The sequence below is a fragment of the Balaenoptera musculus genome, chromosome 16, assembly GCF_009873245.2.
Source record: "Balaenoptera musculus isolate JJ_BM4_2016_0621 chromosome 16, mBalMus1.pri.v3, whole genome shotgun sequence".
Classification (NCBI taxonomy): domain Eukaryota; kingdom Metazoa; phylum Chordata; class Mammalia; order Artiodactyla; family Balaenopteridae; genus Balaenoptera; species Balaenoptera musculus.
In genome coordinates this window covers 77,074,172-77,087,396 of record NC_045800.1, presented here as the reverse complement: position 1 = coordinate 77,087,396, position 13,225 = coordinate 77,074,172, and positions in this window count along the sequence as shown.

Here is a 13,225-nt window from a genome sequence, read left to right as displayed (position 1 = left end):
AAAGTATATATGCTTCTAAGTAAGTCCTTTAATATCTGTTATGGTTTCCTAATCTGTAATTAATAAAGGTGGATTTGTGTTTTTCTGCTTCTTAAATACTGATATGATCTAGCCAAAGACAGGTGACCTGGGTCCTTAGTTTGATATTAAGCACCTGGGGACATTTGAGCATACTTAGAAGCCTCACAGAACTTTCTTAGCCTCCCTGGAATTTGCTTTCCTGTGAAATGAAGCAGTTGGAGTAAATGATGCTTCAAATTCTTCCATTTCTAATATGCCATGTCTCTATTTTGCTGCTTCTGACAGCCCATCCATGATATAATCACTTAAGTAGTTCTTTGTCATTCCAGGATCAAAAAGCTATGAAACCGGAACTAATGTAACATCTTACAACATTGTTATTTTGTCATGTCTTTCCCTCCTTTATCCTTTCCTCGTTTGTAGCCAAAGGCATTTTTTCACTTAGGCAGTCTTATCCCCTTTATATCACACTGAACCAGAAAAGAAATAGCCCTTTCCAAAATACATATACATTGAATAGATCTTTCTCTTGCTTTTTCCTTTTGTCAGGCAGTTTAATAATTTACACCATCTTGGAATCTCAGGCATTATATTATTGGTGTGTGGAATTGTCCAGAGACCACAGAGAAGTTTCAGTTTTTATTTTCTCCACAGAGGTGGTTTGTATTCTTTGCCAGTTCCCATATGCTTCATTGTTGCTGCTGCTGTTGTCCTGGCTGTTGCAATAGTATCCAATTTCAGTTGCTCTAAAGGTGGGGTGTGGGGAAGACTTGTGTAGGGGCCCTGAATAAGCCAGTTGGCATACAAATTATTTTGAGCTGAAGGCATTTAAGTTCCTGAAATGCTTAAATGCAGAGACTCCAAAAACAGCTCAGTTGCCATAAATTCCTTCCCCAGAACAACTTCAGTCTTCTCACCAAAGATGAGAAGCCAGCGCTACACCCAAACAGACATTGTCACAAAACTATCATATCTCCTATCTATTCTTACAAGGGCCCATTTATATTTCCAAAAGTTATTTGTTTTTCCACAAGTGCTCCTTCTCCCCAGTTCGAGTGCCCCTTTTTCCCATTTGTTCTCCCAGAGTTAGCCCTATGCCCCTTCTTATCCCAGATTACGATAGTATATAAACCCCAAATTCTAATCTCCTCTGAGTCACAGTTTCTTTGTCACTCCAGTGTATACATATGTAATTAAATTTTTCTTTTTTTTTTTTTTTTGTCTCTGCTAATCTATCTTCTGTCAGCTTAATTTGCAGGCTCCCAAGAAATGAACCTAAGAGAGTAGAGGAAAAGTCATTTTTCCTCAACACTTGCTTTCTGGTGGGTCTTTTGCCTATCAGGCAATAACTTGGCAGATCTGCAGTATCAGTACATGAAGTTCATTTCTTTGGAAACTTTCAGTTTCTTAAGAGAAGAGTCCTCAAATCTCAAATCTTAGAAGCATATCCTGGAGAGAAGAGGGAAGGTCCAAAACATCTCATAGTTCACTGGAGCATCTTTCACGTAATCCTCCTGCTTTCATGCCTGTGCTTACCCTCCTCCATCAAGTGCTGTTGATATTAGTGAGCCCAGAGCCTTTCTGACTAAATTCCTATAAAAATTAAATGTCAGATCGAACTTCTGTAGAAGGTGAGAGTTAGTGAGCTTACGCACTATTTGTAGGCTACTGGTAGCTTTCTGGTGGTCCAGCTTTTCTGTCCTGGCATTCTCCTTACTTTGAGGGGTTATGCTATTTTTCATTTCTGTATTATAATTTTAGTGAGATTTCAGAGAGAAGAGAAATGTATGTGAGGATTCCTCTATGTTTAAATATATTAGCTGTGGTGAGCAAGTCAGCCAACCCCCTTTTTTTTTTTTTAATTTGGTGTTATGATTTAGGTGAAGTTAGAGATGTTAGGGGAAAATTGTGAAAGACTTTGAAAAGGATGAAAAGATTACTGGGTGTCTTCAAAAGAAAACTAGACACCATGTGAGTCTGTGATTCTGTGGACCCTCTGGGCCTTTCATTATCTTTAAGCTCTTCTGTAAATTGTCAAATACTGAATCTTGATCACAGAAATGAAAATTTCCTTGGAGATAGGGTTGATTATTGCCCTGCTGATGTTGTCCAGTTTTGCTTTTATTAGGGAAGTTTATGTCAGCATTCCTGGCTTCCCAGACATGTGTCTGCTCTTTGGATTTTCCTTTGAACCCCTTGTAACATATTCCTGGTCCCCACATTAATGAGTTAATATTGGACGTGTGTCCATTTCAGATTTGTATGAGTCATTATTTTATCTTTTAAAAATTATTCTTTAGCAATATGAATTTTATAATATGTGAAGTCCTAGAAAATAGTTTTTAATATTATGGTTTTATAGGAGTGCAATTATAGTTTTGTATTTCAATTTGCAAAGTGAAAACATTATTTAAGAAATAGTGACTGCAGAATGGCTAACATAAATGAAGGTAAAGGAGGTAAAATAACAAATGGAAGAAGCTTTGTCATGGAGACATTATGTCAGTGTTCTATACTTGGTAACCAGATAGATACCATTTTAAAATGTAAACTGCTCCAGTTTCTGAGGAAGTGATATTGAAGGACCAAACAATCTTATTTTTTCTCAAGTGCAAATAAAAATCACTTCAAAGAGTTGTGAGGATTTAATCTAAAAATCTGTGTGAATTATTTAGCAGGGTGCCTGTTATGTAGAAAGCATTAAATAACTGATAACTATAACAGGTACCAGATATCTGTGCTCAGAGACATGGGGAATTAATAGAATTATTGCAAATGACCCTGGTAGATTTTAAAGGTAAAGAGTTCAAAATATTTGAAAATTTCTCTTTAGTATGTCACGAATATGATTAATGATATCCTTCTGCATTATCAAAATAATATGAATCTTTTGCACCAAGAGGAAATTAACTATTAGGTTGAGTTTTTTGCTTGGAAACTTGATTCTCAGAATGATCATTATTAATTTTAAAAAGTAATTTTTATATCATATACTTGCTATTTTGATCATTTCCATGAAAGATTACAATAATTTGCCACTTTTGTGCAAGGCTCTTGAGTATTTTTTTCTGTTCTCATAAAAACTCCTCCCATTTTTTCTTCCGAATTTCCACTAGCTTCCATGTATATTGACCTTGAGCGGTGATAATAGCTACTGCTCGTGAGAGGGAAAACACCATTAGCCATTCTTTCTTCTCCTTGAAAGGGTTTTAGATGCTGCTGATGCTGCTGATGCTGGAGGTTAGGGTTGTGAAGGTGTTTTAGCTAATGAAGCGTGGCCACAAACACACCACTATGCTTCACAGACTGGTTCCTGAGAAAGAGGCTGAGCTTTATCATTAAAACCTCATTTCCTGTTGTTGATAGTATAAACACTTTGCCTTTCCTCCTTCTTTTACTAAGAATGTCTGATTGCTTGTACAATAATTTACAGCTTTAAAGAGGGTGAGAAGGGATCTGGGGAGAAAAGGAGAAGAACATAAAGGAGAGAAATTTGTTAAATTTTTACTTGTTCCCTATTTGATAAATGCTTTGTTTTGGAGGGAGGTTGTTATAAGGATGTTATGGGTTACTTAATGATTTAAGTGTTTTCTGTTTCACTGGTTGTTCCCATTAGCACAAATAAGACAAAATGGACCATTTTACCTCTGTTCTGTTGTATGAATTCTGCAAAACAAAAAACAAAAAGGGTGAAGGACAACACAAGGGGACAACAAAAATGTTATACAGTGGTTTACTTAGAGTAGTACTAAAATAAATTTTGCTCTGAATGGTTCTTGAAGGATTAAAAAGAAGCTAGGCTGGCTTGGGACACAAAATATGGGGTTTGATATTCAAAAAAGAAAGGTGACAAACTTTTTTAAATGACTACTGTGAGTCAAACATTGTCACCATTTTTCCTCATTCACTGTTCACAATGAAAACTCTTCTCCACCTCACCCCTCTCCCATTTTTCTTTTTTGAGGAGAAGACTGAGGCAAAGAATGTTTTAAAGGATTGCTTCAGGTAACTCAACTAATAAACGGCAGAGCTGATATTTGAACTCAGCCTTGCACGGTTTCAAAAATAAGGTACTTCCTTGAGTGCCATGTCAGCTTAAGATGTAAAAGCAATGTAGGCAAGCCTTTACCTTGGCATGAAAATGAAAGACTTAAAAACACTTAGAAACCAGAAAAATGAGTGAGATGGTTTTGTTTTGTTTTAATTTTGCATAAGAGGATTAAAATTACCTTTTCATATTCTTCTCTGAGACTGGTTAAAACAAATGTTCTGTTCTTCATAGATGAAAACTGAAGGTATCTTATATTTGGTACATATCCAGCAGTTTTCAGGCTCTCTTCCTGGCAGTGACCTGACTTTTTTCTGGTAACTCCTGGAGAATATGAAACTCCTCCCTGTCTCTGGAGCTATTTCAACCATCAGGATTGACAAGGTTTTCCCTTTTATTTTCTTCTAGAAATTTTATGGTCTTTGCTCTTATGTATAAATCTGTGATCCTTCATGAACTAATTTTTAGGGATTTGTTAAGTAAAAGTTGAGGTAAAGTTAAATTTCTACTTGTTTCCTTCTTTAACAAATAGGTTTTTTCTGAAGTAGGTTGTTAAAAGTAGTGTCATGGGTTAGAGACTTAGAAAGACTAAATAATTTCAAAAGTCATAGTCCTACTAAGAGGTGGGGGCAGGACTAATTACAGGAAGTCTTGCCCACTAATCTGTGTTCTAGACCACTAAGACCTACGTCTTTTCGCTGAATTATTGAATTTATAATAAATAACTCATTTTTCCTACACTGATAAGAATGCCACCCTATCCTAATATTATGTTAAACTCATATAAACTTTGGTTGTTTCTAGCATTTCATTGATCTACTTTCTCTAACCAAAACTATACTGTTTATCCTTTTAAGATGGTGGAGGAAATAATATTTATTTTTAACAGCTCTAATGAGGTAGAATTGACATATAATAAACTGGACCTTCTCTTTCCTCCTGTTCTGAGGCAACCATTGATTTGCACTTTGTCATAAATTAATTTCCATTTTCTAGAATCTTATATGAAGAGAATCATATGGTACATACTCTCTTTTATATGGCTTTTTTCACTCCAAATAATTATTTTGAGAGTCATCAACAGTTTATTCTTTTTATTGCTGAATAGTATTCAATTGTATGGATGTACCACATTCGTTTGCTCATTTATCAATTTGATGGACATTTGTGTTATTTCCAGTTTCGTGCTACTACAACTAAAGCTGCTATGAACGTTCTCTTGCAAGTTTTTGTATGGATATATGCTTTACTTTCTCTTAGATAAACACCTAGGAGTGGAATGGCTGGTCTATATAGTAGGAGTGCGTTTTGCGTTTTAAGAAAAAGCTCAAGAATTTTCCAGAATTGTTGAGTTTTTGTTAATATTCCCATCAACAGTATATAAAACTTTTAGTTGCTACATGACTTTGTCAACCAGTAGTATGGTGCAATTTTTTTTTAAGAAGTATGTTTTATTCTACTAGGTACATTTTGATGTCTCATTGTGATTTTAATTTTCATTTCCCTAATTGACTAATGATGTTAATCAACAGTAAATAATGCTGTTAGGTGGCCTTTTTAATGGGCTAATTTGCCATTATTTTGAGTGAAATACTGTTCAAATCCTTCCTTAACTCTTTTATTGGTTCGCTTTCTCATTATTGAATTTTGAAGCCTCTTTATATGTATTAGGTTCAAATCCTTTATCAGGTAAGTAATGTGCAAATATTCACTTCCAATCCATGACTTGTCTATTTATGATCTTATGAAGAGAAGAATTTTTTAATCTGGAAAAGTCGAATTTACCAAATTTTCCTTTTATTGATTGTGCTTTTGACGTTGATCTATGAAGTCTTTGGCAAGCCCAAAGATATAATGATTTTCTTCTCATTTTTTTCCTAGAAATTTTATAATTTTAGTTCTACATTTAGGTCTATGATCCAATTTAATTGTGGTGTGAGATATGGACTGTAGTTACTTTTATTGTGGATGTCTAATTGTTCCAGGATCTTTTGTTGAAGAGACTATCCTTTCTTCATTGAATTGTCTATGAAACTTCTCCAAAAATGAATTGGCTGTGTATTTACCAGTCTGTTTCTGTATTCTTTTTTTCTAACTTACTGATTTGTCTAGCTAAAGGCCAATACCACACTGTCTTGGTGACACTAAATTTAAAATAATTCCTAAGTTGTTTTGGCTTTTCTAGGTCCTTTGTATTTCCATTCAAATATCGGAAGCAGCTTGTCAACTGTGTTAAAAATGCTGGCTTTCATTGTGATTATGATTGCACCATATCTGTAGACCAATTCAAGAATTGCTGTTTTAGCAATATTTATTTTTCTGATCTATGAACAGGGTATGTCTCTTCATTTATTTATTTACTTTTTAATTTCTCTCAGGAATGATTTATAATTTTCAGTATAGAGATCTTTTGTCAGATCTAACCTTTCACTTTCTTTGATGCTATTATAAATGTTACTGCTTATTATTTTCAATTTCTTATCGTGAATTGCTAGTATACAGAAATAAAACTCATTTTCATATTGATCTTGTATCCTGAGACCTTGTTGAACAATTTCCATTAGCTTCTTTGTAGATTCTACAGGATTTTCCACATAGACAATCGTGTCTGCTGTGCATAGACAGTTTACTTATTTCCTTTCTCTGAATGCCTTTTTTTTTTTTTTGGCCTGATTACACTGGCTAGAACTTCCATTTTATTTTTTTAATATTATTTACTTATTTATTTTTGGCATTGATAAGAACATTATTGCAAAGGAATAGGAGAATGCTCACTCGCCAGCAACTGGGGAAGCCCACGCCCTGGTTCACTGACACATCAAAATTAGGGGCTGTGTCTTAGAGCTGAGCATACCCAAAACATCACCACAGCCCCCATACCCTTAAGAATGACTTTGGATTCATAAACAAGCTTCAAAAGAAGAAGGTGATACTTTCCAATGAAAACAAAGGGAATCAGAGATATCTGCCCAGAAGAACAGAGGGAAGTGTGCCAATTATTAGGCTAGTGTCTCTCCACCCCAACCTCGCTCTTCTACATCTTTGCTTGCCAGTTGCCCCCTGTTTGGTTCTGCCATGAGGGGACACCAGAGGGACACGGCAAGATTGGAGGAGGCACTACTATATATAAAATAGATAACTAATAAGGACACACCGCATAGCACAAGGCACTCTACTCAGTACTCCGTAATGACCTATATGGTAAAAGAATCTAAGGAAGAGTGGATATATGTATATCTATAACTGATTCACTCTGCTGTACACCTGAAACCAACACAACACTGCAAATCAACCACACTCCAACAAAAATTAAAAAAAAAAAACAGAAACACTGGAGGAGGAAGAAGGCTGTGCTTCTTGTTTATTGCGGATCCTGTTAGTGTCTCCCCAGCAGTGGTTCTTTTCTTTTTTTAATATCTTTATTGGAGTATAATTGCTTCACACTGCCATGCCAGTCTCTGCCATACACACACGTGAATCAGCCATACGTACACACACATCCTCATATTCCCTCCCTCTTGCCTCTCCCTCCCATCCTCCCTGTCCCACCCCTCTAGGTGGTCACAAAGCACCGAGCTGATCTCCCTGTGCTATGCGGCTGCTTCCCACTAGCTATCTGTTTTACATATGGTAGTGTATATATGTCCATGCCACTCTCTCACTTTGTCCCAGCTTACCCTTCCCCCTCCCCGTGTCCTCAAGTCCATTCTCTAGTAGGTCTGTGTCTTTATTCCTGTCTTGCGCCTAGGTTCTTCTGACCTTTTTTTTTTCCCTTAGGTTCCATATATATGTGTTAGCATGCAGTATTTGTTTTTCTCTTTCTGACTTACTTCACTCTGTATGACAGACTCTAGGTCCATCCACCTCCCTAAAAGTAATTCAATTTCATTTCTTTTTATGGCTGAGTAATATTCCATTGTATATATGTGCCACATCTTTATCCAGTCATCTGTCGACAGACACTTAGGTTGCTTCCATGTCCTAGCTATTGTAAATAGAGCTGCAATAAACATTTTGGTACATGACTCTTTTTGAATTATGGTTTTCTCAGGGTATATGCCCAATAGTGGGATTGCTGGGTCATATGGTAGTTCTATTTTTAGTTTTTAAGGATTCTCCATACTGTTCTCCATAGTGGCTGTATCAATTTACATTCCCACCAACAACACAAGAGCGTTCCCTTTTCTCCACACCCTCTCCAGCATTTATTGTTTGTAGATTTTTTGATGATGGCCAGTGTGAGGTGATACCTCATTGTAGTTTTGATTTGCATCTCTCTAATGATTAGTGATGTTGAGCATCCTTTCATGTGTTTGTTGGCGATCTGTATATCTTCTTTGGAGAAATGTCTATTTAGGTCTTCTGCCCATTTTAGGATTGGGTTGTTTGTTTTTTGATATTGAGCTACATGAGCTGCTTGTATATTTTGGAGATTTATCCTTTGTCAGTTGCTTCATTTGCAAATATTTTCTCCCATTCTGAGGGTTGTCTTTTCATCTTGTTTATGGTTTCCTTTGCTGTGCAAACACTTTTAAGTTTCATTAGGTCCCATTTGTTTATTTTTGTTTTTATTTCCATTTCTCTAGGAGGTGGGTCAACAAGGATCTTGCTGTGATTTATGTCATAGAGTGTTCTGCCTACGTTTTCCTCTAAGAGTTTTATAGTGTCTGGCCTTACATTTAGATTGGTAATCCATTTTGAGTGTATTTTTGTGTATGGTGTTAGGGAGTGTTCTAATTTCATTCTTTTACATGTACTTGTCCAGTTTTCCCAGCACCACTTATTGAAGAGCCTGTCTTTTCTCCATTGTTTACTCTTGCCTCCTTTATCAAAGATAAGGTGACCATATGTGCATAGGTTTATCTCTGGGCTTTCTATCCTGTTCCATTGATCTATATTTCTGTTTTTGTGCCAGTACCATACTGTCCTGATGACTGTAGCTTTGTAGTATAGTCTGAAGTCCAGGAGCCTGATTCCTCCAGCTCCATTTTTCTTTCTCAAGACTGCTTTGGCTCTTCGTGGTCTTTTGTGTTTCCATACAAATTGTGAAATTTTTTGTTCCAGTTCTGTGAAAAATGCCAGTGGTAGTTTGATAGGGATTGCATTGAATCTGTAGATTGCTTTGGGTAGTAGAGTCATTTTCACAATGTTGATTCTTCCAATCCAAGAACATGGTGTATCTCTCCATCTGTTTGTACCATCTTTAATTTCTTTCATCAGTGTCATATAGTTTTCTGCATACAGGTCTTTTGTCTCCTTAGGTAGTTTTATTCCTAGGTATTTTATTCTTATTGTTGCAATGGTAAATGGGAGTGTTTCCTTAATTTCTCTTTCAGGATTTTCATCATTAGTGTATAGGAATGCAAGAGAATTCTGTGCATTAATTTTGTATCCTGCTACTTTACCAGATTCATTGATTAGCTCTAGTAGTTTTCTGGTAGCATCTTTAGGATTCTCTATGTATAGTGTCATGTGATCTGCAAACAGTGACAGATTTACTTCTTCTTTTCCGATTTGGAATCCTTTTATTTCTTGTCTTCGCTGACTGCTGTGGCTAAAACTTCGAAAACTATGTTGAATAATAGTGGTGAGAGTGGGCAACCTTGTCTTGTTCCTGATCTTAGTGGAAATGGTTTCAGTTTTTCACCATTGAGGACAATGTTGGCTGTGGGTTTGTCATATGTGTCCTTTATTATGTTGAGGAAAGTTCCCTCTATGCCTACTTTCTGCAGAGCTTTTATCATAAATGGGTGTTGAATTTTGTCAAAAGCTTTCTCTGCATCTATTGAGATGATCATATGGTTTTTCTCCTTCAATTTGTTAATATGGTGTATCACATTGATTGATTTGCGTCTATTGAAGAATTCTTGCATTCCTGGGATAAACCCCACCTGATCATGGTGTATGATCCTTTTAATGTGCTGTTGTATTCTGTTTGCTAGCATTTTGTTGAGGATTTTTGCGTCTATGTTCATCAGAGATATTGGCCTGGAGTTTTTTTTGTGACATCTTTGTCTGGTTTTGGTATCAGGATGATGGTGGCCTCGTAGAATGAGGTTGGGAGTGTTTCTCCCTCTGCTATATTTTGGAAGAGTTTGAGAAGGATAGGTGTTAGCCCTTCCGTAAATGTTTGATAGAATTCGCCTGTGAAGCCATCTGGTCCTGGGCTTTTGTTTGTTGGAAGATTTTTAATCACAGTTTCAATTTCAGTGCTTGTGATTGGTCTGTTTATATTTTCTATTTCTTCCTGGTTCAGTCTTGGAAGCTTGTGCTTTTCTAAGAATTTGTCCATTTCTTCCAGGTTGTTCATTTTATTGGCATATAGTTGCTTGCAATAATCTCTCATGATCCTTTGTATTCCTGCAGTGTCTCCCTTTTTTTCTTGATGAGTCTGGCTAATAGTTTATCAATTTTGTTTATCTTCTCAAAGAACCAGCTTTTAGTTTTATTGATCTTTGCTATTGTTTCCTTTATTTCCTTTTCATTTATTTCTGATCTGATCTTTATGATTTCTTTCCTTCTGCTAACTTTGGGTTTTTCTGTTCTTCTTTGTCTAATTGCTTTAGGTGTAAGGTTAGGTTGTTCATTTGAGATGTTTCTTGTTTCTTGAGGTAGGATTGTATTGCTATAAACTTCCCTCTTAGAACTGCTTTTGCTGCATCCCATAGGTTTTGGGTCATCGTATTTTCATTGTCATTTGTTTCTTGGTATTTTTTGATTTCCTCTTTGATTTCTTCGGTGATCTCTTGGTTATTTAGTAGCGTATTGTTTAGCCTCCATATGTTTGTATTTTTTACAGTTTTTTTCCTGTAATTGATATCTAGTCTCATAGCAGTGTGGTTGGAAAAGATACTTGGTACGATTTCAGTTTTCTTAAATTTACCAAGGCTTGATTTGTGACCCAAGATATGATCTATCCTGGAGAATGTTCCATGAGCACTTGAGAAGAAAGTGTATTCTGTTGTTTTTGGATGGAATGTTCTATCAATATCAATTAAGTCCATCTTGTTTAATGTGTCATTTAAATCTTGTGTTTCCTTATTTATGTTCATTTTGGTTGATCTGTCCATTGGTGAAAGTGGGGTGTTAAAGTCCTCTACTATGATTGTGTTACTCTCGATTTCCCCTTTTATGGCTGTTAGCAGTTACCTTATGTATTGAGGTGCTCCTATGTTGGGTGCATAAATATTTACAATTGTTATATCTTCTCTTGGATTGATCCCTTGATCATTATGTAGTGTCTTTCTTTGTTTCTTGTAATAGTCTTTATTTTAAAGTCTATTTTGTCTGATATGGGAATTGCTACTCCAGCTTTCTTTCGATTTCCATTTACATGGAATATCTTTTTGCATCCCCTCACATTCAGTCTGTATGTGTCCCTAGGTCTGATGCGGGTCTCTTATAGACAGCATATATATGGGTATTGTTTTTGGATCCATTCAGCCAGTCTGTGTATTTTGGTTGCAGCATTTAATCCATTTATATTTAAGGTCTTTATTGATACGTATATTCCTATTACCATTTTGTTTTGGGTTTGTTATTGTAGGTCTTTTCCTTCTCTTGTGTTTCCTGCCTAGAGAAGTTCCTTTAGCATTTGTTGTAAAGCTGGTTTAGTGGTGCTGAATTCTCTTAGCTTTTGTTTGTCTGTGAAGGTTTTAATTTCTCCACTGAATCTGAATGAGATCCTTGCTGGGTAGAGTAGTCTTAGTTGTAGCATTTTCCCTTTCATCCCTTTAAATATGTCTTGCCACTCTCTTCTGGCTTGCAGAGTTTCTGCTGCAAAAGCAGCTATTAACCTTGTGGGGATTTCCTTGTATGTTATTTTGCTTTTCCCTTGCTGCTTTTAATATTTTTTCTTTGTGTTTAATTTTTGTTAGTTTGATTAATATGTGTCTTGGCGTGTTTCTCCTTGGATTTATCTTATATGGGACTCTCTGTGCTTCCTATACTTGATTGAATGTTTCCTTTCCCATACTAGGGAAGTTTTTGACTATAATCTTTTCAGATATTTTCTCAGTCCCTTTCTTTTTTCTCTTCTTCTTCTGGGATCCCTGTAATTTGAATGTTGGTGCGTTTAATGTTGTCCCAGAGATCTCTGAGACTGTCCTCAATTCTTTTCATTCTTTTTTCTTTATTCTGCTCTGTGGTATTTATTTCCACTATTTTATCTTCCAGGTCAGTTATCCGTTCTTCTGCCTCACTTATTCTGCTATTGATTCCTTCTAGAGAATTTTTAATTTCATTTATTGTGTTGTTCATCATTGTTTGTTTCCTCTTTAGTTCTTCTAAGTCCATGTTAAACGTTTCTTGTATTTTCTCCATTCTATTTCCAAGATTTTGGATCATCTTTACTATCATTATTCTGAATCCTTTTTCAGGTAGACTGCCTATTTCCTCTTCACTTGTTTGGTCTGGTGGGTTTTTACCTTGCTCCTTCATCTGCTGCATATTTCTCTGTCTTCTCATTTTGCTTAATTTACTGTGTTTGGGGTCTCCTTTTTGCAGGTTGCAAGTTCGTAGTTCCCATTGTTTTTGGTGTCTGCCCCCAGTAGGTAAGGTTGGTTCAGTGGGTTGTGTAGGCCTCCTGGTGGAGGGGACTGGTGGATGCGGCTGGATCTTTTCTTTCTGGTGGGGAGGATTGCGTCCGGTGGTGTGTTTTGGGATGTCTGTGAACTTATTATGATTTTAGCAGCCTCTCTGTTAATGGGTAGGGTTGTGTTCCTGTCTTGCTAGTTGTTTGGCATGGGGTGTACAGCTTGCTGGTCATTGAGTGGAGCTGGGTCTTAGCGTTGAGACGGAGGTCTCTGGGAGAGCTCTCGCTGACTGATATTACGTGGGGCTGGGAGGTTTCTGGTGGTCCAATGTCCTGAACTCGGCTCTCCCACCTCAGAGGCTCAGGCCTGACACCTGGCCAGAGCGCCAAGACCCTGTCAACCACACAGTAGATCACCGGTTGATTATAAAAGGATGTAACTCACAAATAGTCAGGTGAAAGACACGCAGAGGGCAGGTATGGGGAAAGGGCACGGAGTTTCCATGTCCTGTGTGAGCGCCCCACTCTTCCCAAATTTCCCCATGTTCACCAACCAGAAGCTCCAAGCCTCCATTTTAATATTGAATAAAAGTGGTAAAAGCAGACATCTTTGCCTTATTCCA